General features: G+C 38.0%; 1 protein-coding gene across 2 annotated transcripts in view; it reads left to right on the forward strand.

The window, feature by feature from the left end:
* The first annotated feature begins 10,795 nt into the window (after positions 1-10,795).
* Positions 10,796-26,475, forward strand: part of MPPED1 (metallophosphoesterase domain containing 1) — a 1,214,292-nt gene continuing 1,198,612 nt past the window's right edge. Inside the window, exon 1 of one of the 2 annotated variants that reach the window (XM_044088614.1) lies at positions 10,796-11,038. The gene's annotated coding sequence lies outside the window, so the exon portion shown is untranslated. The remainder of the gene's footprint in view (positions 11,039-26,475) is intronic. The other variant, XM_044088613.1, reaches the window with a different exon arrangement.

Consider the following 26,475-nt stretch of genomic DNA (forward strand, 5'->3'; position numbering starts at 1 on the left):
ACTACAAAAAAACTAATAATCAGGGATCGAAAATCATACTACAATAAACTTCAATCAGAAAACTTATCCAACCCAAGAAAATTCTGGGACTCTATCTCCTCCCTTCTTCACCCAGGCAATAAGGATAGTCGATCCCCTAACCTAAACCTTACTGATCTAGAAAATTCCTCTAACTTCAATACCTTCTTCATAGAATCCATAGCTAAACTCACCACCAACTTCTCTCACCACTCTCAACCTCCTCCCCCAACCAACCCCTCTACATCTCCACACAATCTGACTACCCCTACTTGTACTTTTAGCTTCTCTCCTGTCTCTATAAGAAAATAAAGAAACTCCTCCTTTAACTCAAACCATGCATCCCTGCCCCAGATAACCTACCCACAACTTTCCTCAAATTGTCTGCAGACAGCATTGCCCATCCCATCTCTATCTTAATAAACCGATCCATACTAGAATCATATGTCCCCTCACTATGGAGACACGCCTTTATCATTCCACTCCATAAAGGAGGCAAAAACACTGACACTTCTAATTTTTGGCCCATAGCCATCCTATCCCCACTATCAAAAATCATGGAGAAATGTATTCAATCCCAAATTATGTCCTATATGACCCAAAACAACCTACTAGCCCCTACACAACATGGTTTCTGTCCTGGGCATAGTACCATCACTGCCCTCATCTCCTTTCTAGACTCCATAAACCTTGCTCACGGCTCTGGCAAAATAGTTTCTACTCTGTTCCTTGACCTCTCCAAAGCCTTTGATACCATTTCACACCCCTTACTATTAACCTAACTTTCCTGTCTCAACCTCTTCCCCCTACCATCACCTAGTTCACCAGCTACCTCTCTGAAAGACAGCAAGCTGTCAAATGGAAAAACTCACTATCTTCCTTTCTACACACCCCTACCCCCAGGGTTCCATCTTAGGGCCCCCCTCTTCTTTAACATCTTCATTAATAACCTTCACCAGTTTCTCTCCAATGCCACACTAATTCAATATGCTGATGATTCGACCATTATTTGTACAGCACACACCCCCTCCAACCTACTTCTCAAAACTCACTCATGGATGCATAGTAATCACCTTGCCTTAAATGTCAGTAAAACAAAGTTAATGATCTTCTCCCCATCCAAAACACCAATAAAGACAAAAACTCTTTTACAGTGACTGCTCAGAATAACATCCCCATAGAAATAGTATCACATACCAAACTGCTCGGTGTCATAATTGATGAAAATCTAAAATTTGACATCCATATCCAAACTAATTTCAAAAAAATTCACCAAAAACTAGGTATGGTGTATAGACACAATAATTACCTTACCCACTCCACCAGACACACCCTTACCTCTACTTACCTTCTTCCATCTCTTATGTACAGTGCCCCCCTACTCCCTAATCTTCAGCTATGCTTACAAGCCAAGTTGGAAGCCTGTTACAATAAAATCTCCAAATTTGCCACCAACTCCAGAAACTCATTGCATCACTGTCTCTCTCTCCACTCCCTGAAATGGCTTGAACTTCCTAACTACCTCAAACTCCTTAGACTTACTACTGTTCACAAGCTCATATTCAAACCTTCTAGTTGTCCTTCTCTGTCCATCTCTTTAACTCCCTACATTCCCAACCACTCTCTAAGATCAGAAAATCACAATCTTCTAAATATATATAAGCCTCGTCGACCCCCCCTGGCCTCCTACTGTTATCCTGCTCCCTAGCTAAACTCTGGAATTCTCTCTCTACCACCCTTGAAAATACTCAGAGCCACTCAAACTTCAAAACTCTTCTCCAGTCTCACCTTCATTCAAAGTGGGAATGTTCCTGTACCCCTACCACATAAACTCTTCAACACCACCTCCCATGCACTATATACCTCAACCTTCTATCACTGTGCTCTCTTACCCTTTGCCTCTACTTCCTTTCCTACCCTATACCTCATAAACTTCCCCAAACCCACTCCCTTTCTCCACTATATACCACCTTTTACCTCTCCTACTTCACCTTCTTCTCTCTGCCCTCTCCTCATATTTCTAACTTCCAAAAAAAAAAGCTTGTTTTTTTTTATCTGTACATAAATGTTTTACTTACATGTTTTTTTTTCATCTGAAATGCCTGTGCTTTTAAGATGTTTAGACTACATGAATCTCACTTTTGTAAATCATTACCTAGGATTAGAAATGTTATGTCTTTTTTTAACAAATTGTATATTATCTCTGTATTTTTCACTGTTCTACTGCTTTTTACTTTTGTATAACTATTATAAAATCGTCTAAATCCTGTGGAGCTTTTCTCCCCAGGTCTCCATTGAAAATGGGCTCTTCAAGGCCCAGTGGACTATCCCAGTCATCAAACTGTGATAAATAAATAAATAAATAACCCTACAGAATATTATATTCATAAAGTAGCAGAAAGTATTCTAAGAACAAAGCCAACATGGGAATGGAGAAAAGAGATTCTGCAGATAGGGATGACTACAATTAGGGATACAAACAACAGGCGAGAAGGAAATGGAATTATTGGAGAAAACTGGCAAAGGAACCAAGGCATCGGGAGCAAATAACTAGAGAGTTAAAAGGTAATAGAACAGGAAGATGCCAAGAGCTTATTTGAAACACAGGTTAGAGGTTGTCTTCCCTATCAAGGACTGATATCAGAATATAGGCAAAGAGAAAGAAATAGGAGGGTCCTAAATGAAAGACCATCACTGGTAAAGTTTTTAGTTGAATCTAGAGCAGAAGTTGCCGTTAAGAAAGGAATAATTAGTAGAGCATATAAAATATTGCATGATCCAAATCCAACTTCAGACCAGTGACAAGTGGAGTACCACAGGGTTCAGTCCTGGGTCCTCTCCAATTTGGTATCTACTTCTCTGAAGTACAGGCTAACACAGAAGGTCTTTGGCTAACAAAGTTTGCAGATGACTGCAAACTAGGAGCCATAATCGAAACTCCTAACGATGTGGACATACTACAAAAGGGACTCACTGACACAGATGCCTGGTGTCAAAGCCATGGCCTGAAGCTCAATGCCAAAAAGTGTATTGTCATCCCCTTTGGTAAAAACTCTGTACCCATGAACTGCCACATAAGTGGTAGTCTACTCAATGCCAAAAGTATGATAAGAGACCTTGGGACACAGGTGGACAGTAATCTCTCCTTTGATACATCGCCACAGTGGTCAGGAAATCCTTCTACGTGGCTCACCTCATCACAAAAGGTTTCTCATCCAGAAAAAAAGAGGTCATTGTTCCCCTCTACTCGTCACTCATTAGACCCATTATAGAGTACAACGTCCCTTTTGGTATGTACCTCACAAGACATCTACAACAACTGGAAAGGCCACAGAAATACCTCACAAAGAGGATTACTGGCCTCAAACAGATGCCCTACGCAGACCGTCTCAAACAACTCCAGCTTTACTCTGTCGCATATTGCCTACTCAGAGGCGATCTCTGCCTAACATACAAAGCTATATCAAACCCAGAGCTGTTGGAAATGCTCCACTTAAAGAAACCCCAGTCCCTCCAAGCTACATGCTCTAGGGACTTAAACCTTTTCACCACAATAAACAGAACATGCTGGAGGGATAGATTCCTGTCCCAGAGACTTTCCATACTCTGGAACAGACTACCTATCTATGTCAAACAGAGCTCCTCATTAGCACTCTTCAAGAAAAATCTTGATTGGATGGGAAACAGGAAATTCACCCCAGGGATCACTTCTGTGGCTCTGCTCGACAGGGGCACAGGAAAATAATTTTCTTGAGTGGCGAAAGCCAGGGTACCTTTTTGGCTAGGTATGTATAGGCCCTAGGGCTAACAGCCTAGTACCTACCTATGAACCTATAAGTATATGAATCAATCAGAGGAGGTTAGAAAGAATTGGGAAGAGAGATCGGATAAGCAATTCACAAAGAAACAATGGGGGATATATGTATGTCTCACAAAATTGTAAAAAAATCTAGAAGATTTAGGATCTTTGCTTGGAAGTGTTTACATATGTATCTGTATACCCCAAGTAGACTCCAAAGAATTTTTTCTCAGGTAGACAGCAAATGTTGGAGGTGTGATGGGGAAGAAAAGGGTACCTGGGAAGATATTTTCTGGGAGTCTAATGAGTTGGCAGACTTTAAAAATTCTCTGCAGACTGCTCTGTCAGATATTTTGGATGAGCAAATTAGTGTAACTAAAACTAAGGAAATGATTTTCTTGAGCTATGATACAGAATTGGAAATGCCAAGACATAGTAAAACATTGCTGAGTTTAATTATGATAGCTGCCAAAAAAGCAATTACTAGAAATTGGAAATCAGTCTAAACCAACTTTACTAGAAGTAGCAAAGAAAGTAACAGAGATAAAACAACTATAACTGGGATTTTTAGAAAATGGTAGGAGCAAATTATATAGAAAAAAATGGCAAAGGAGCCAAAGTACTGGGAGCAAATAACTAGGGAGGGAAAGGTAATAGAATAGGAAGAGGCCAAGAATTCATTCGGACTGCAGGCTACAGATTGCCTTCCCTATCAAGGATTAATATCAGAGTATAGGGAAAGAGAAAAAAAGAGGATCCTAAGCAATAGACCAGCACTGGTAGAGTTTTTAGTATAATCCTGAACACAAGCTGCTGTTAAAAACGGATAATTAGTAGGTCATATAAAATACTGCATGCTAACTATAGGAATCAATCAGAGAATGTTACAAAGGATTGGGAAGATAGACAGGATAAGCAAGTCACAAAAAAAAAAACAATGTGAAGATGTGTGTATGGCTCCCAAATATCCAACAAAGTCTAGAAGATTTAGGTTTTACTGGGAAGTATTTTGCATAGGTATTTTTATATCCCAAGCACACATCTGATTTTTTCACAAGTAGATTGCAAATGTTGGAGTTGTGAGGAAAGAGGTAATTGGGAACATATTTTTGGGAGTGTAATGAGTTGGCAGACATTAAAAATTCCATGCAGACTACTCTATAAGAAATAGTGGGTGAGCAAATTGGTGTAACTAATGAAATGATATTTTGAGCTATTAATCAGAATTGGAATTGTCTAGACAGAGTAAGGCTTTTCTGAGCTTAATTCTGGTGCCTGCCAAAAAAAAAGCAATTACTAGAAAATGGAAATCAAAGTCTAAACCAAGTGTACTAGAAGTACTGAATATAGTAACAGAGACAGAATAGCTGGAAGTAGGATCTTTAGAAAAGGGTAGGAGCAAATTACATAGAAAAATGGGAATTGTGGAAAGACTACATGCAATATAATGTTTTGCAGGAGGAATGAGGTTTAAGGAAAGTTATAAAGTGAATGAGCTGTGTAATGTTTGCCAGATAATGACTGGATATATTATAATTGATGTATAATGTTTGCAATTGAAATTATGTCAATATGGTTTGTTTTCATTTATATAAATGCATGTCATAAGTGATAATTTAATAATAATAAAAATAAAACAATTAATAGTTAAGATAGGAAGAAGTGAGATACAAAACCGTGATGTAATATCAATCAATAGGAGAGTCTTTAGGAACAGATGGTATTCCTATGACAGTATGGAAGTTGTTACGGAAAGTAGTGATAGCGATCTGAAAGGTTTTGTTTAACAGTATTTTAAAAGGAAGGGAAGCACCAGCATCTTGGAAAAAAAGCTGTGGTGGCTGTATTACCCAAAGTGTGTAAAGACGCTTCAAAGTCAGCTTAATATAGACCCATTTCATTTTTAAACTATGATTATAAAAAAATTTTGTCTATACAAGCTGAGAGAATCGTAGGGGAAAAGAACCAGAGTTAAGTGGGATAAGTTGATCGGCTCCCCATACAATAAGGTGGTTTAGAACTACTTGAATTGAATGGGTATTTCAAAGCTAAGCAGTTAAGGCATATGTGTGTGTGTGTGTGTGTGTGTGTGTGTGTGTGTGTGTGTGTGTGTATATATATATATATATATATATATATATATATATATATATATATGTGTGTGTGTGTGTGTGTGTGTGTGCGTGTGTGTGTGTGTGTGTGTGTGTGTGTGTGTGTGTGCATATGTATAAAATACAAGCAGAAGGTTATAAATCATAGTGGAGAAGGATGATTATGAAACGGGGAAGTTTAAGAAATAATGAGAGTGTAGGATTTCAGATGGAGATCCTAAGGAAAATAACAACCACATAGAATATTATACTCATAATGTGGCATAAAGTTTTGTAAGAGCTAAGCCAATATGGGAGTGTAGAAAGGAAATATTCCTAATAGGTATGACCACAAACAGGGGTACAGAAAATTGGCAAGATGTTGTCATTTACTGATGAAAATTAGCAAAGAAACCAAGGTACTGGGAACAAATATCTAGAGATGGAAAGGTAACAGAGTGAGACAAAGCCAAACAGAAGTTTGGATTGCAGGTTAGAGACTGCCTTCATTGCCAGGGATTGCTATCAGAGTATAGGCAATGCAAAAGGGATGGGGTGGGTGAAGTGAAAGACCAACTGTAGCAGAATTTTTAGTCAAGTCTAGAAAATAAGCTACTATTAAAAAGGGATAATTATTAGGGAAAACAAAACATTGCATGATAACTATAAGAATAAATCAGAGGAGGTGAAAAAAGCTTGGGAAGAGAGATTGGAAAGGCAATTTACAAATGTACAATTGGAGGACTTCTATTTTGATCCCAAGTATGCAACAAAGTCAAGAAGGTTAAGGATTTTTACTTGGAAGTGTTTGCATCAATATTTTATACCACAAGCAGATTTCAGAGAATTATTCATCAGGTAGGTAGCAATTATAAGAAGTGTGATGGGAAAGAGTGGGGTAAATGGAAACATATTTTTTTGGGAGTATAATGATGTGGCATAGTTTAAAAATTTCCTGCAGAATACTCTGTCAGAAATGTCAGGGAATCAAATGACTGTAACTAGGGAGATTATTATTTTGAGCTAGGATACTGGGTCTGAATTTCCTAACCATAATTAGGCTTTACGACATTTAATGCTATTGGCTGCCAAAAAGCAGTTACTACAAAATGGAAATCAAAATTTAAACCATCTTTAATTGAAGTAGCAAATATTACAAGAGATATGAAAGAAATGGAGGTGGGATCATTAGAAAAGGGAAGGAGCATATTACATACAAATAAATGGAATTTGTGGAAATAGTACATGCAGGATATGGTTCAGGAGAAGTGAGGTTTAAGGGAAAGCAGGAGTTGAGCAATTTATGCAATGCTTGAGTGAATGGCACTTGTTTAAAAGAAAGAAAACATATAGGCAATGTATAATATATGTAAATGAAATTAAATGGTGATACGATTTCCTTTCTATCAGTGTAAACCTGCCAGTGTCTTAAGTGATCATTTAATAAAAGTGTTTAAAAAGGGATTGCTTACTTCCATATGTACTTGTGTTCAATCTGTAAAGAACCATGTAATCAGGGAAAAGTAATGGAGTAAAGAATGTGAGGTTGGAAAGGAAACAGATTCCCAAATAGTGAGAAAAAAGTAGGGCAGGAATAGATCCTTAAGCTACCCCCTGCTCAAGTGATATGAATTCTGTTAGTGATAAACTTAGTTTCACAGTGCATTGTCTACTGGTAAGGTATTTTTTAACTAGTTTCTTGTACTAGAATTAAGGTCTGTATGAATGAAGGCTGTGTGATGAGAAGGGTGATGATAGATTTTTTCCAGACAGAAGAAACAAGATTTTGCCAGAGAGAAATATTGCAGATTTGTTGAAAAGGCTGAATTAGATGATATTTGGAGAAGTCTATGAATACTATTATTCAGTCAGTCAGCCCTGACTGGAGACTCTAAATTAATTTTCCGGAACTGCACTTAGATTTCCTTGGATTTGATTCTTTGGAAATAGAAGGAGGAATAAAGGGGGAAGGACACTCTGTAGGATGACTGCAGTTAGAGTTGCAGTGATCTGAAAAGGGTGAAGAGAAGAATTAATTTATTTTATTTTTAAATTGTTAACTGGGATAGAGCACTGATCCCACTGGAGATACTTCAATAGCTTAAATGCCTAGAAGTTGCTTTGATGCTGTATGATTTTTTTTCGGGTTCATTAGGTTATTAATATAATTCAATAAAATTACCAAGCAGGAGGATTGTTCATATCAAGAGTGCTTTGATGTTAAGAAATCTGGTTAAAGGTTCTCCCTACTTGGTGCTTTTCCAAGTACTCCAAGCTTGGTCTGTTAATTCGAGGAAGTATTTTAATTCAGCTGTAAAGCAGATGTTGGTTTTTGGGTTTCAGAAGTCATGTTGTAATTGAAAAGTAGGTGTTTTGAGTGTTTTAATAAGCTTTAGGTGGCTTCCCATGGGTTTTGGCAGTTTAGCATTATTTTCCAGTTTAGACTGATGAACTGTTTTTTTTTCAGTTTGGAGATATTTGGATTAGATTTGGTTCAAAAGGTGATTAACTGAGGGGTCTTGTGTGTTGTTTGGAATAAAAGAGAGAAGGTTATAGGACACTGGCCTTTAAAACTAGGGAAAGGATACGTACAATTTGTATGAGAATTAGAATGTCTTTACCAGCTCAAGTAAGGAATGATTTCTGTATTTAAGGGTGGGTCTAGTTGCTTCTTGGATTTGTTCAGTTAATCCCTGGTCTGCTTTTCCTTTGCTAACATTTGTATTAAAATTACCTAACATTATAATGTTTTGTTAGAGGGAAGATGAATATAGTTATTTATTCTACAAGTCTCTGAAATCTGCCTGGATGGCGAAGATGGGCTATAGCAATGTGTACAGAGTTGTGCATGTCAAAAAGGATTTTTGCTTTGAGCCGGTTTATTTCTGAGTGTGTAGTGCCTGTGGCTTGACTAACCACTGAAATAGAAAATGGAGTTTTGTGCAGCAATATACTCCCACCTTCTGTTTGTTAGGTCTACATATGCAGATGTGCTTGCAATTTGTGAAGAAAATAGTCTTCTCTTTTTTAATAATTTTAGTCAATATACATATAGTTTAACAACAACAAAAAATTGTGAGTTAGAAAGAGAGAAAGCTGACCTTTACAGATCTGTAGCTAGTCAGTGTACATGTCACAGAGAAGCAGTAAAGAAGGGATGAAAGTCTGTTGCCATTGTTAACAAATCTGCTTGTAGGGCTAGTCATATCATGGCAAGCAGTATGAGAAGAGATGAGATATTCTAACTTGTGTATGAGCAGTTCTTAAGCTGAAAAAGAGTTGCCATTAAATACTTACAGGCTTGCAAAGTGGAAAAAAAGTAGTGTGCCATGAGCAATGCAAAAATAAAATGAAGTGACAATGATTGTAGAAATGTAAATTCCTACAACATGAGAAACCCAACTGTATTGGGTGGTGTGCTAATTTGAAACTAAACTCTAATACATTGGAAACTGTAAAAGTGAAACAAATGTAAAGTTTTAAATTACAAAATAATAAAGTCAAAGATTGTTTTATAGAAGGGGTTGACACATTCATGTAATTCAGTGCACATGACTTAAGAACCAGTGAAAGGGTGGCTAGTGACTGTAGTGTTTATGCCAAAGAACACACACCAAAACATTTCTAGTAGCTGGACAAAAGAAAAGGCACAATAAAGATTTTTGTAGGCATAGCAGGAATCAGGTATAGTTATAATTACTGTATCATGACCACAGACAACAGAGCATGCATGGTATGGTTTTTGTGCAACTGTACTGGAGAAGTAACATATTAAGCATTCTGGCACAGAGCCAAAGAACAGGAACAATAAGGATCTTGCAGTTTTAGCAAAGAGCAGAAATAGTAAAGGCTGTTGCTGCCATGCTGCTTTACTGACAAAGTATGGATTCCTGCAACTGTGTCAGAGAATAGACAGAGTAATACTTCCTGTGGCCTAACTACAAAACACACATTATAACAGCACCTGCAGGGGCACCAAAGAACCTTACCCAGCAAAGATGCCTACTGCCCAGCCAAAGGGCGGACACAGAAAAAAATGCTGAGGGCTATACCAGATTACAAGGTAAGGATTCCTACAGCCTAACAGGGTTCCTGTAGCTGGACAGATAATTGACAATGTAAGGGTTCTTGTAGGGTTTTTAGAAACCAAATGTAGTAAGAATTGTTGCAGTCATGCTATGGAACTGGCACAATAAGGATTACAAAATTCAGGGAAAGCATACACACATTTGACATGTACACATAGACATGTAAACACATACTGTCATGGACACACATTCTTGCTCTGCACACGCTCATACTCACAGAGAGAGATACACACACACACACACTACATAATATGCTAGGCAAAAGTTCAGTGATAAAGCAGTGATGTGAAAAAACTGACAACGCTGCTTTGCCTTATCACCGAACATACTGAATATTGTTCATGACTATATGCTTTTTCTGTTTGTCTTAGCATTTTCCTTAACTGCTGTTTTTTCATTTGCATTTTTCTGGTCCTTTACAGAGGTTTTTCATTTTGCAGTTATGTATCTCAAGGCATTGTATTAATCAATGTTCCTTTCTTGGTACAAAGTATTTACACCACCACTGACACAGCTCCCCTCACACAGTGTAGCATGAAAAAAAAAACTTAAAAAAAAAAGGTTAATTCTTTTCCACCTTCCATTCAGAAAACACCTTTCATATCTAAACTCAAACTGCCAACCAGCAACATAACTAATGGTACAGAAAAAAAGCTGCATTCATTCTGCAGTTTTGAGAGGTGTCATTTGTACCAGATGTGTCAACTGTGAAGAATCTTAATCTGCAATTCAGTCCAAATTGCAGGCAGTCACTGCATATTTTTTTTCTATTCATCAGCAGCATGACTCAGGGAGGTGGAAAGATCCAGAGAGAAAGAGGGAGGGAGACAGCTTGAAAGCCTAAAGCATCTACAGCACGCAGCTGAGCTTCTCAGGAGATCTGCAGAACTGAGCAGTGCTGCATCTGGTGGGAGGGAATCCGACCCCTGCGCCCTACTGCCTTCTCTATCATCCTGTAGTAAAGTGCCCAGCACCACTGAACCAGGAAGGACAGGCAAGAGTTAGCCAAGTTCATTCAGAGGCTGCTGTTTCATACTGAGCTGGTAGGTTTCTCTAAAATGAATGCACTGCTGAAGACTCTTTTCTTTCATATCACACAAAGACTTAGCTTTGTATGTATGTAGGTTTTTGGCTGAATAATATGAAAGAAGTTCTAAATGAGTGTATGGATGATGGGTCTCACATCTTTTAACCATTTAATAAAAGAACATAGTCTGATAACATCTTGATTACAAATATATGTGTAAAAAATACTCTTTTGTGTACAGAATCCTTTGTGGAGATTTTAAAGAAACAGTGGCCTTTTTCTTCACAGCACCACAGCAATTTCAAAACCTTACATATCTTACCATTCACACCAACAGTATTTTTCATAATTATTATTACAAATTCTGCTAGTTACTTTTGAATTTACAGTGCCTCTGGTAGTGAGTATTTATTTAAATTACTTATTATAGCTTCACAGTAATTGAAAAAATATTTTTTGTCATAAAAGTGGAAACTGCATTAGATTTTGTTTCTGTGCTAAAAATATTTAAGGAAAACATCTGCACATATTTGATATGAGTCAACTGTATTTTCCTGATACTTGTTAGCCTTGTGATTTCTGTTTAGAGTTTCATGTCATTCTAGTCCTTAAAGGACATCTTAGATGTGTGTTATAGAAGTCCAGCATAAACAGATCAAGGCCCTAAATTACTTCACCCTGTAGAATTCAAAAGTGCAGTCCTTCTCTGCTGTGTTTGAAAATATGTTCATTTCCAGTCTCACTTACTTTCATTTCTTCATATGCCATGTTGAGTTTTGCTTATGTAGATCCATTAAGACAATGTCATATTTTGTTCACAGATCTAGCCTGCCTCCTTTATATAGTTTGTAGATAGAATTGTTAGCAAGTAATCTGGGGTTACCTGGTCTTTTAGGCTTGTCTGTGAGTAAATGGTTGCAGTCAGAATTTAAAATTATCATATTTTCCAAGAGTATGACAACTCCAAACCTCTAACACCATTGTTTGTTTTTAAATTCATTTTTGTGAAAGGGTTTTTGGATGCTCAATTTGTGAGTGGGGTAAGAAAAACAAGATGACAGAACATGTATAATTGTGGAATACCATCAGGCGTAATGAAGATTCAAACTGCTTTGTATAAACATCTGTTTTTGGGCAGTAATGCTGATCACAGCAAGCATGAGTTACGATGGAAGTCTCTTCTAATATGTAACCACTATGGGGTACCCACTTCTCTGCTTAGAGAGAATTGCTATGGAAAAACCATGGACTTGTGTCCATGCCGGAGACTCAGCTTTTTCTCTTGCCATTTCTGCACTGGCTGCACTGTGCAAGGCAAACGAAGGCATTCATTTTATACTAACTGGACATAAAACATTTTAGATTCATTCTAATTTATAAATGCCATGCTGTATTAAAAGTTATTGCAGATGAGAAGGGCACTTAGACCAGCTTCCTTAACATAACATATATCACTTCTGGCCATAAGAGAAGCATTGTTATTTATTTCTACCATTAATATATAAATTATTTTGATTTTTAGGTCATTGTTACATGGACTAATTTCCTCATTCAGCAGGACTATAACAAGAAGTTTAAAAAAGTAGTGGTATTGCTGCTGCCTATTTCAATACATAGTCCATATCATTCCAAACAACTGTCCATTAGTCATCCCAGACTTAGCCCATGAGCCATCCTATACTTCATTTAGTAACTAGTTTTAATCCATAGCCTACAGGATATTTCAGAACTCATTGAATGAGTCATCCAAAACCAAATGTTTTAGTGGCACAACAGGTAGCACACTTGTCTTTGGTGCTGGAAGACCAGAAGACTGTAGTTTCAATTCCATGTGATTGGATGGCTGATACTGCAGTGCAGAATTAGGGGGTGCTGCACTCCTGAGTGAGTTGTCCTTCAGATGAGATGGTAAACTGAGGACCCATTTGCTTGGATCGGTGGTAGCTCAGGTAAATTTGAAAGGTCTCATGGCACCTATTAAGAAGATGAGGAGTTTTCTGATGCTCTGGCTAGATTTCTCCTGGCAGTGAAAAAAACACCTTAGGTCTCCCCTGAAAAGAGGCCACTAGCCTACTGGATCTAATCCATTTTAACAAAGTGTTATTAAAATAAATAGCAAGTCCATCACCCCATTCTGTAATCTGTACAACATTAGACAAATAATAGTAAATGTGTTTTCTGAAGTATAATCTCTGGGGCATCACAAACACCAGCTGATGGCCTACCCCAAACAAAAACACATGGATCAAACTGAATAATGCTTCACAGACCAGCACAGACAGCGATCCATGGGCCAACCCGTGCAGTGACTTATGTGTCATTACAAATAACAGGCCAAATGAAACAAGAGACCATAGGCCAAACCTAGCAACTCTTATATCTTCCCAAATGATAGCCCTTAGAGCAAACCAAGCAATAGCAAACAGGCCAAACTAAATAGTTAATTAGCTAGCTCATAAAGTAGGCTATTGGTCCTTCCAAATAGCATCTCATGGGCCATTCAAAACAGCAACCAATAAGTTACCACAAACAGCAGTCTGTGGGTCAAACTAAACAACAGCTTTCAGGCTGACCCAAACAATGTCCTGATGGCTGACCCAAATTACAGGTCTTGGTCTAACCTTAAACTGCAGCTCATAGCCATCAAAGAAGGCAGCCCATGGACCAACAGAAATAACAGCCCATTGGACAACTCAAATGGTCTGACTCAAACAACAGTTCATAGGCTGACCCAAATGGCATCCCATTAACCAACCAAAACAATGGCAGATGAACCAATCTAAATTGCAGCTCATAGACAATGCCAGGTAATAAACCATAGTCATTTAAAACCATAAACAATTGTTGCACTTATGCCATAGCCCATGAAGAATTTCAGACATGTGTTCCTGGACTTTTCCATATCCTGTTCAGTGCAACATTCCAAAATATAATCTTTGGGCATTCCCAAAGGATGGCCACAGCTGCTGATGCCAATCAATACTTTTAATGTTGGCAAAAATTCACCTTCATGAATTTAGTCACTATGCATGTAACCAGATATAGGTTGCAACCAAAAAAGGAGGACCTCAGGATGTCATTCCTTTACAAAATAAACAGTAAAAATTGTGTCCCCTGACCATAGTAATATTAATGCTGATAACTGCATGCTAAACTTTTTAATCAACAAATTTTACTGTTGAGTACCCAAATTTGATTAGAACACATTGTTACTAATATTGTTTAATACTTGCTAGGCCCTTGTTTTCTCCTGTCCATTTCAGATAAAGTTCTATTACTATGGATAATGCTGTTTAATATAAACCCCTACCTCCACAATTACCTGCTGTGTAAGGGATTATTAATGTTTTTCATGTTAGCTGCATATGGGTCGGGTATTACTTTCAGTGAATCTTCTTCTTTTGGCTGTTCCCATTAGGGGTCGCCACAGTGGATCATCTGTTTCTATTTCTCCCTGTCCTCTGCATCTTGCTCTGTCACACCAACCACCAGCTTGTACTCTCTCACCACATCCATAAACCTTATTTTAGGCCTTCCTCTTTTTGTCTTACCTGGCAGCTCCATCCTTAGCATCCTTTTCCCAATATACCCAGCATCCCTCCTAGCACATTTCCAAACCAATGCAATCTAACCTCTCTGGCTTTGTTTCCAAACCATCCAACCTGAGATGACCCTCTAATATACTGATTCCTAATCCTGTCCATCCTCGTCACACCCAATGTAAATCTTAACATCTTTAACTCTGCCACCTCCAGCTCTGACTTCTGCCTTTTTGTCAATGCTACTGTCTCCAAACCATATAACATAGCTGGTCTCATAACCCTCTTGTAGACCTTCCCTTTCACTCTTACTGGTACCCGTCTGTCACAAATCAATCCTGACACTCTTCTCCACTCACTCCACCCTGCCTATACTCTCTTCTTCACCTCTCTTCCATACTTATCATTACTCTGAACTGTTGATCCCAAGTACTTAAACTCATTCACCTTCACCAACTCTACCCCCTGCATCCTCACCATTCCTCTATCCTCCCTCTCATTCACACACATATATTCTGTCTTAGTCCTGCTGACCTTCATTTCTCTCCTGTCTAAAGCATGTTTCCACCTCTCCAGGTTCTCCTTAACCTGTTCCCTACTCTCACTACAAATCACAATGTCATCCGCAAGCACCATAGTCAAAGGGGACTCCTGTCTGATCTCATCTATCAACCTGTCCATCACCATTGCAAATAAGAAAGGGCTCAGAGCTGATCCTTGATGTAATCCCATCTCCACCTTAAATGCATCCATCACTCCTACTGCAGACTTCACCTCTGTCACACTACCCTCATATATATCCTGTATCACTTACATACTTCTCTGCCACTCCCAACTTCCTCATACAATACCACAACTCCTCTCTAGGCACCCTGTCTTATGCTTTCTTTAAGTTCACAAAGACACAATGCGTCTCCTTCTGACCTTCTCTATACTTCTCCATCAGCACTCTCAGAGCAAGCATCTCATCTGTAGTGCTGTTTTCTGGCATGAAACCATACTGCTGCTCACTAATCATCACCTCCCTTCTTAACCTAGCTTCCACTACTCTTTCCCATGACGTCATGCTGTGACTGATCAATTTTATCCCTTTGTAGTTACTACAGCTCTTCACATCACCCTTATTCTTAAAAATCAGTATCAAAAAACTTCTTCTCCACTCCACCAACCCAGCCACTGGGGATGCACAAGCCAGTGCATTTCTTTATGCTGGTCCCAAGCCCAGATAAATGGGGAGGGTTACATCAGGAAGGGCATCCGGTGTAAAACTTTTGCCAAATGACATATGTGGACAACAATATTACTTTCAGTGAATACAGCTTAGTTATTACCTTAAGTGCATGCAAGGCATCTGTTGCTTGCAGTGAATGCAACTCAGATTTCAGCTTCACTATATTTGGCTTATTTATTTATTTATCTATCTGCATTTGTTAACTGGGAATTTTCAACTGGGCATTACCCATTTTTAGTTTAGATTCAAGGAGGGAACTCCATAATAAAGAAGTCAAATATGTACAAGATTGTCTTGAGTTAATCTTACAGGCAGTACCTGTAAGGCTGTTCATCATTAAGAGAGAGTGCAGCCAAATGTTGAATTGTTGTGGGTATTGTTTGGTCTGTAGTGTTGTAATAAGGTATGGACTGGATAACTGGAGCCTCTTGAGATGAAAGTACCATTTTAGTACTGACTGAATAGATGGGTATTTGTCTGGGAGGTACAGCATGGTGCGCATAACTTGCAAATGAATCATATATGCATACTGGTTCTGTTCTAACTACTCCAAGGATGTAACTGTAATAATGCACTGGCACATTTTGCCTGAATGGCCAGAGGCAAATCTTGTTACATTCCAGTTGTGGTCTTGTTCAGAGTTTGGTGAAAGATTTGTGTCTTAATGTAGATTTGGCAGAAGTTATATATTAGTAGTAGTAGTAGTACTGATTTTAGTGTAATCAGTCATCAGAGTGTTAGAATGATAGGAAGTGAGTTGTGGAACACGTCTAGGGCATATATAGTGCACTGATTTTCTTGGTGGAGACTACAGAAACATGCATGATGTCCTTATCCCAGAAGGTAGGGTCATTTGCAGCCTTATGTCACCCATGCAAGTGAGTAACAACCCTGCGTTATTGCCATTGCCCAACTTTCTGGGAAAATGCCCACTGAACATATTTGGGCTTTAGAGCAGCATGCAGAAAAATTCCCTGAATTACCGCTTCAGTAGTGGCATCTTTTAATCAGCTGTCTTCGCAGTGGGGGAATTAATTGGTCATTTGACCAAGAGAGGGCTGATAATCAGCAGACAGCAGGTAGTGGGTAGACAAAAAATAGCATGGCACAAAAGCTTAGTTTTTTATTGGTCCACATGATGGCAGTTTTGTTTGTTTATCAGGTTATAAATTCTGATATAATATATCTTCCTGCCCTGCTTTGATTGGACAATATGCGCTGAGTAATACAGAAGCACTGCACTGGTTGCAAAATAAAAGTGTGTTTCCAGAGGTAAAGTAACTGTCTATTGATTTAGTTAGTCAGTGTTTACACATTACAGCCAAGAGAATAGCTGGTAAGTTGACTATGAAAAAATGCAGGTGTTTCTGAAAACTTGTAACTTAGGCTATATGGCTTTGCAGACTGAGCCCCTTGCATTAAGTTGTATACTCTGTTTTTTGTATTGTAGTCTAAAGTTCATCCTTCTTCAGACTTGCAAGTATTTATTGTAGCTATTCAGAGTTTGACAGAAACAACCACTACTCTACAGGTCTCTATAAGGAGTCAGTTTGGAGACATTTAGGGGCTAATTCTGGACACAGCAATAAAGATGGCAGACTTAAGAGATTTGGCTATCAACTTGGATGTCTGTCTCACAGAATCCAGCACCCCAAAACAACTCTTGTTATCTCAGAATACATTCTTAATCTCCAGGCTTGATAGTGATGAAAATATTGCCAGGTGCAACAACTTTTGAATCCATGACTTCCTGAGAGTCAGTAAAGTGATAATTTGGTTAACGTCCTGGTATTTTGGCTTCCAGTTGTATTGAAAGAGTTAGATTTTTAAAACCTACATATCAAGAGGGTATAGAGTTCTGCAATCTAGCTGAAGACATCAAATAAGCAAGACTAGGCCCATAATTGTGTGATGCTTGAGATGTCTAGACAAAGACAGAATAATAAGGTAAGCATGGATAGCTATGCCAATTGCATCACTCTTTTTGCCAGTGTTTATTTAATACACTCATTAGAAAGGAGACCTGCAAATGCCCTTCATTTCCCGAGGGACAAGCTTATTGGATTTTAACTACCTGAGCATAACTGGTCATTTTTATTCTCTGTTACAGATTGGTCTGCAGTGTTTTGGAGATTTTCTCCCATCACAGCTGTTGTGTGACTTGCAGAATTAGCATATATAAGCTCAGGAGATGTGGGATATGTTGAAGTGCTTGCCTTCTGTAAAAAAAGCATATTGTAATGTGTGCAGCTAGAATTGTAATCCTACATAGTTGCACCAGAGGCATGACTACAGACCTTGAAAACAGATATTAGGGTCTAAACAGACTAAGGAAAGAGAACTGTATTCTGGCAAATGTTGGCTTTGGCTCTAAAATGTGATTTATTTGTTTAATAAACTAGATCAGGCAGTCAATTTCTTGATGCATAGGAAATTTACCATCCAGTCCGAGGTGGTAGGCAGTCTAACATGCTCAGACAGAAGGCAGATTCCAGGCTATTCCTCACAAAAGCAAGAACTTGAGAAGAGTAGAGATGGCATTTAGAATGACCTGAAGAAAAGGCAAGCAAATAACTGTAAAATCATTAGTCAGTTTGGTGGAACAGGATTGCCTGAAGCTTACTGAGATGACCATGGACTTTTGACATTCCTTCCTATCTCTTTCATGAGTTTCGGGCCCATTAGCTGTATATATTGAGTATCGACTTTGCTACTATAAGCTGTTTATAATGTGATGTAACTGTTATGAGGTATTTCTTTCTAGGGTGTGATGGATTTTTTCCTCTCGCTACTTTCTTGTCTGTCTACTCTCCCCAATGTATGTTGGTAAATAGGTTTTTGAGGAGCAAGTTTAGCAAGGTAGGACTATGTAAATGAGTTAGGTTGTGCCAGATTTTTTTTTCTTTCTCAGGGAATATTGTTGCTATTACAGCAAGAGGTTCTGTGGTTTGATTCTGAGCTGGGGTGCCTTCTATATGGAGTCTGCATGTCCTCCCTGTGCCTGCGTGGGTTTCCTCCATATGGTCCAGTTTCCTCCCACATTCCAAGGATATGCTTTAGGTGGCTGGACAATCTAAATTGGCCATAGGTGTGAGTGTGCATGTGAGTGTGTGGTATGGAAGAACAGCCACAGCAGGGCTAGCCACCTGGTGGTGTGAACCTTGGCTCTAGATGATTGGCACTATTTAAGTGACACCTTAACCCCATGTACAAAAATGTGAAAAGGAGTTGTGGATGGATAGATGGATTCTCATGATATATCCTTCTAGTATTCTATGTAAATTGCGGTGGTTCACTTACTTTTATTGCATAGGATTTTCTCTGAGATATAGTGGAAGGTATAGGAAACCCAGAGGCAGCGATACTTAAATGTAGTAAATGAGTTAATTTATTAAGCTGTTGAGAATTGAGTATTATACTGGACAAGCTTGTGAATGTCTGGCTCAGTCAAGAGGTTAGAGGCCCATTTTGCCCTTTACTGGTGCACATCATGTGATGTATAGTATAAAAGGGTTCCCTGCCATATGTATTTTGTGCTGGCATAATTAACAGTCAACTGCAAATAATGCTGCGCAGAATATTGTTATTCATGGTGCAGCCACTGCTGTACTCCTTGTAGTGTACAGTGCCAGTGGTTGTAGCCATTTTGAAACCTTTCTACCACTCCTATCTCTTACTTATCTAGTGATATGTGGGATTATTCTGACCACCATAATATTTTGTTGCCCCTTGGGAGAATTCCCTTTATTTATTTTATTTTTTTTGTACATAATTCTAGGGATTACAGAGCACAGTGACAATACAGTTCATATGTGTAAAGGTTTATTTTTTAATTAAATTCAAAGCATTATTTGCTACTAATACTCTATACTATTCAAGTTGCCTAGAAATGCAGGACAATGTCTATAAATAGTACTTCCTGAAAGAAAGATTTTTCATATCACAGGCTGATGGCTAGATATTATGACTGTCAAGAAGTACTCTAATGATCTTTTGCTGGAGATAATTTACAGAGAACTTGAGACTTTGCTCAGAGAGCTATCTATAGCAGATGTTGCCAAATAAAAATATGGGTGTTGAAATATATTTTCTAGTTGTGCTATGGGGAACTGGTGTCCTCTTGTTGCAATGTAGCTCTATATATATATATATATATATATATATATATATGTATATATATATATATATATATATATATATATATATATATATATACATATATTACTTTGAAAAAAACATACATTAAAAATATTATCCCTTAATTCTGTTGGATTCAATAGCTCTGTTAAGTGTTTCTAATTTTTTCAGCATTTACTACATAAGGACCAGACATTGAAGGTATCCCAAAAGCCACCTCATACCGAGGAATGGCTCCAGTATGGAAACTCATTTTCCCAGTTACAAGAGCTCATAAATTACAACTCAAGTATGCAATTTTCTGTGATCATGTACTCAGCTTATAAAAAAATGTAACAAAGCAAATAAGTATTCTTTCCCATGTAAGAAGCAAGCTCCCCTTAGCCCACAAAGGTTTTTATTCTCACTCCAAGGTCACTGCCCTTCAGTAAAAGAGTGATCACTAATAGACACTGTAATACCTGCCTTGCTCCTTCTCCATGATGCAGAAAAATCAGTCTGCTCAGAGCTCAGTAATAATCAAGTATGTAAAGAAATGAATTAAGCATTTTTTGGTGGTACATAGTTTGGAAAGGCATGATTGATAGAAGGGCTGTAGTCCAGATGGGGAAAGGGTGTCACTGACCAAATATGTGGTATATTTCTATCCTGAACAAACAGCTAGTCATGTGGAGAATTCCTAATGAGATAGCTGATTTTGCTGAAGTAGAGATAATTACTACTGGAGTCTTTAATTGTATAATGCACTAGCAGGACTCCACATCTTCCTCTCCCTGTAATAATACAACCATGACAAAGATCCTTGGAAGATTTTCCAGGATATGGCATTTATTGACACGCATTCCTACAAGATAGTAAATTCAGTGAGGTCTACCCATTATTCTTTCCAGTGACGGCTGGTGACTTCAAATCAAAAGGACGGGGGGGCTGCAGGAGACAGCTGAATGGGTGGGACCAATGGGAAGGGGTGTGGTCAACTAGAAAGGGGCAGAGCTAAGCTCAAAACCACAAAAACTGGGACTTTAATTAAATGCGCTGCCATGAGTGCCAAACCATCATTATGAGAGTCCAATCAAGACAAAATGAAGTGGAGAAGAAAAAAAAATATTTCAATGCATTGGCTACATGACAGCTTACTTAATATCTAGATGGAAATAAAAAGGTTGTGAGGCATGACAAAATAAATTACTTTTTAAATACATTACTGGAATGCTAGTCAAAATCAAGTATAAAAAAACAGCACTCAACTCAAACCACTTCTCCTTGCACTACACTTCTAATTATAATTTATACTCAGCTTTATAAAAGTACCAAGTAACATGCTGAAAGTAGCAATCTCTGTGATACCCACACTTGTAAAAATGTTTCTTATCCAAAAAAGACCTGCTGCCTGACAACTATCTACTTGTTTCATGGGGAAAACATGATCAAAGTAAAAAATGAACAGCAAACAAGAAACAAGCTCAAGATAAATTGCTTAACGGATTACTGCACAGGTTATGGACCACACATGATAGATTGGCATTCTATTTAGTTTACGAGGAAAGCCTGAAAAGATGACTGCAAGTCTCCAACAAATGTAATGAGCTTCTGAAAATACTGTAATCCTGTCCTTTATTACAAATACTGTCATATGCATTTCAATACCTAAGGCTTATACATTATCTAGTTATATAAATATTCTCTGCATAGCAATAACAAAAAAAGCTTTCAATGTTGGTAATTCTTTAACAGTATGCTTATTAAAGCTTACTTGCATCTTACAATCTCAGGCAAGCTTACCTGATGGTCATTAAAGCATTTCTACTTAAACACAGAGCAACAGGCACTGCAACAACATGCATTTCCTGAATAATAAAAAGCATAAATCAACAGTATAAAAATATGACAGAAAACTAGAATATTCTGCAAAATCAAGGACAGATGAAAATCTACTTGTAGTACTTGTGTCTACCTTGGACGGGGGGATACTCTGCACACTTACTGTACACTCCATAACTGCTCTTTGCCTTGCTTGGACACATCCAGAGTCACTACATGGGGGAGTGGGGTACAAGTATGTCACAATTTGAAATGTCTCTGGCTGACGGTGATGGCCCTGACACATTTGTCATACCGCCCAACCTCAGAGCAAGAAATCTGGACAAAGCCATAAATAGAAGTGGGATGGGACAAAGGCCTAAAAATAAGGACAATTTTTAAATATTGCTCCTATAAACTTAGACAATAGAATAGTAGGTCTTGCATTAGTATGACTTTTCTGAAGGGTATGAAATCTGAAACTCAAATGTCTGTCATTACTTTCTAACTTCAGTCTTTAACGATTTGTCACTAATTTGCCAGAAAACCACAATTTTATGAAAAACAAACCAAAGATGTGATGCAAATATATAAAATAGCCACACAATACAGCTGGGAAGCTGTCAAAAAAGGGACACTGTTTTAATATTCATATTGTTAAGTTGAGCAGCTGACAAAATAAGGGAATCTATATGCATTTCTGAAATAAAAGTAATCTATAACTCGGATCATTACAATTATTTATTAATTGTAAACCCTCCACATTTTCTTCCAAAATTGCCATTTTGTGGTGGGATTATTAGGAGGAGAGCAACATTTTGAGCCAAAATTGGGGACAGTTGAGAGGTTTGGATATACCTAATTCTATAAAGCGATTTATTTGTGCGTACCTCTCAACCTCATAACGCAGGAAATCTGGACAAGGCCAAATATATTGGGAGAACATGCAAACTGTACTAAAAATTGCTCCTGTATAAACTTAGACTGCTGCTAGAATAACAGGTCTTGCTTTAGCATGCATTTTTCCAAAGGGTATGAAGTCTGAAACTCAATGTCTGTCATTATTTAGTGACTTCGTTCCTAAATGATTTGCCAGAAGACCACAAATTTTATGAGGAACAAACCAAAAATAAGAAGCAAAAATCTGTTATTTCTTCGAAAGTCTGGACAGTTGTCTTTGAGTTTGCCACCCCCCACTCACAAAATCATGCTCAAATGGGGCCTCACCCCTGCAGCCATTCCAATGTCCCATTACTTGGCTATTTCGCCCCATTTACCATAAACACTATAATATGCATACTGCTTTACTTCTACAATTATTTGGATTTCATTTAAAAGTTTTATTTTACATTTTACAGCACAAACACTAATAGACATTTCCTAATCAAAGCAATGCAGTCTCACAATGAAAATAGACTTAACATTAAAACTTCTCTGCCCTTGAAACTCACATTCATTGAAACAGCATAGAAACCCACATTCAAAGAAAATACATCTGACCAGTGGCAGATAAAGATTAACTTTGGGCTGTTTTCAAATCATAGGCCCCTTACACATGAAACATACATGTGCTCTTTGATACACCCCCCTGATTGTATTAAATTATATTCCTTGTATAATACAGTACAGTTGTTAGAGAGTGTTTTACATTTATTGTTTTGAACATTTTTCCAGTATCCAATGAAACAAAATGCATGTACGTATAATCACAAAACTGCCCAATTCAGAACATTTCCATCATAAAAGTCTACTCAAACTTCTATAGTTCACCGGTATCAGTAAATATGCACAACCTCTGCAGAAGTAAAGTCATCTAAATAATTCCACATTAATGAGATCTGTAACTAATGAAGAGGTTGCTGCTAGCAAACAACTTTATATTTCACTGTTTCATCTACAAATAAAGTGCCTGTTGCCCTTTAGGAATAAATTGGCTATGTTACATTAAAAAAAACGAAACGATAAGCTAGTAATATTGTAATATGGAATGGATGGCAAACTGATAACAGGTTCATAGTTACTAGGTATCTCTGCCAAAGAGGACATTCTCAGGACTGCAGCATCAACCCCCTTTAAAAGTACAACACAGTACAGTATCAGCAATGCATCTACATACTGTGGGAGTAGAATCCACAGCCTTCTGTATCAAAAGCAAGTATTCAACCTGTTATGCTGTTAACAATGCAAGCAGACTCAGCATAAGCAGCACTAAACTTTTCTTCCCCTGAAGCTCTCAGGTCCCTGTAAAATCCACTCGACACTGAACTGTATCTCTCAACTCAAATTTGCAGCACAAGAAATCCGGAAAAAGCCAAAATTTATTAGGGGGGGACAAAAGCCCCAAAACCAGGGACACATTTGAAACATTGCTTATATAATCTTGGAAAGTTGCTAGAATAAAATGATGTGTTACCACCATGCATTTCACTGCCAAGTCTTAAACCCAGGACCCTGTGCATTACAGTTTGAGTAACATACCACTATGCCAAAACAGCTGTTTCTTGAGCTACAGGAAGACTGAAGCTTAAATGGCTATCATTTAGTGAATTCACTTCTCACCATACCGCTCAACCTCTTAGCACAAAACACCTGGACAAAGCCAGTAATGGGGAAATACAGCCCCCAAACATATTCAGTGACTTTAGTTCTCACCGTAGCTCTCAACCTCTTTGCATAAAAAACCTTATCAAAGCCAATAATGGGGGAATATAGCCTCAAAACTAGGGACAAATTTCAAATATTGATCTTATAAACTTAGAAAATTGTTAGAATAAAAGGTTTGTGGTACCATGTACTTTCTGAAGAATATGAAATCCTAAATTCAAATGCCTGTCAGTAGATTTTAGTGAATTCAAAATCCAGAAAACCACAAATTTTATGAGGAACAGAACAGAACAAAAATATTAGGCAAAAATCTAAATACTTTTCACAAATTGTGGTGGGTAGGGAATTCAGGCTCTTGCTACCTGCACTGAAGGTACAGGTTTTAAGCCTGAGTTTCTGTAGCCACCAGGTATATTTAACTGGGGAATTTTACACACACACACACACACACACACACACACACACACACACACACACGCACACACACGCACACGCACACACACACACACACACACACACACACACACACACACACACACACACACACACACACACACACACACACACACACACACACACCAGTACTAGAATTCAGAATTGCAGCAGCTTTGCTCTACAAAGTTACAGCTTCGTTTGAAATAATAAGAAGTCCCTTCTTCCCGTGACAGCAGCTATCCATATGTGCCAACAGATGATAGACTTCTGGGCATCTGACTCTGATGCCTTCCCTTCATAACCTAGACTGGCTAAACAGCAGTCTGGATTCCTGCACCCATGAGCAGAGTTCTGGGACTCACAGCTAATTATTTTATTTCTTTTTCTTTTATTTTACAGCTGGGGGGCTGCAGTCCTGCAGTCCAATAGTAGGAGCCGCCCCTGTTTCTGTCTCATCTGGTCTTATGTCTAAGACAGACAACATTTACGTACTTTGTGGTTTAAAAGTGGATTTTACTTACTTTGTAGTTTAACAGTGGACTGCATTAGATTTAAAGAGGAGACAAGTTCCTTATCTGATCATGCTGAACAAATGAGTGTCTTATGTTGTTATGTTCTTATATTAGTGGTCTTTGCTTAGTTTGGGTGCAGGAAAGGCTGAATGACTTATGGACAGTGCATAGTGATAACGCAAAATCAAAGTATTATAAGTGAAAATATCAACTGAAGGGTTACTTGCTTCCTCTTTGAAGGACTATGCACAATCTCATATAAAACTATTGTTTAAGCACAACTGATTGGGAATGCATTATCCCTACAGCTCAACTACAAAGATTGCAGTAAGTGCTTTTGCAGGGGGCAAGCCTCCATGCACCTACACACCCTCTCTAACTCCATAATTACACAAGAGTTTAGAAAACAGAAACTTCCCATTAAGGCACAGTTATCTAGTGCAATGATCTCACAGTGGCTAAATATCTAGCCTTTGAAAAAAAAAAGAAAAACTTTAGCCAGTTGTGTTTTGGCAGCTAGAACCAAATCAGCTGATCCTTATTCACACGTTGGAAAACAGGGCTACCTGCATCATCATTTAAGGTTGTTTGTAGGAGGGCTGTGGCTTAAATGGTCTGAGGAATGCAACAGATTTATTACACTTCTTTCACAGCTTTCAGTGGTCATAGACTATGGGGTGAGCATGTTTAGCACTTTTCACTGATGTTACAACTAAGATCTCAGTAGATTTTGAATGATAAAACATCAGTTGTCATGCTATATCTTAAACAAATGTTTACTTAAATTTTCAAGGGTTAAAACTGCTAGTTAGAATAGTCATATTAAAATCTAGGATACAATGTATTAGGTCCATTAGATGATACCCTTGTTTAGAAAAGGCATAAACAGTTGTAATATTTTACAGGTTTTTGCTGAAAACTCCAGCATACATTAAGCCCCCTCCCAAGAGATAGTTGGAGGGAAGCATCAAACATAATTGAATTAAGTTTCATTGCAGTCTGCAATCTCTTTCCTATGAACTGCGGAGGACTTTGAAGCTTCCTTTTTTCAATGATAGAAATAAGGCAAAATGTGACATGTTTGAAGTCAGGTAAATTCTCTTGCCTAATGGGCTTCCAGAAGGTAATTACATCCATATCAGTGAGAAATAATCAAATAATTGGATTTATTGCTGAAAGTTTGCATCTTTCATTT

The sequence above is a fragment of the Protopterus annectens genome, chromosome 11.part0 (assembly GCF_019279795.1).
Source record: "Protopterus annectens isolate FY-2018-M chromosome 11.part0, PAN1.0, whole genome shotgun sequence".
Classification (NCBI taxonomy): domain Eukaryota; kingdom Metazoa; phylum Chordata; order Ceratodontiformes; family Protopteridae; genus Protopterus; species Protopterus annectens.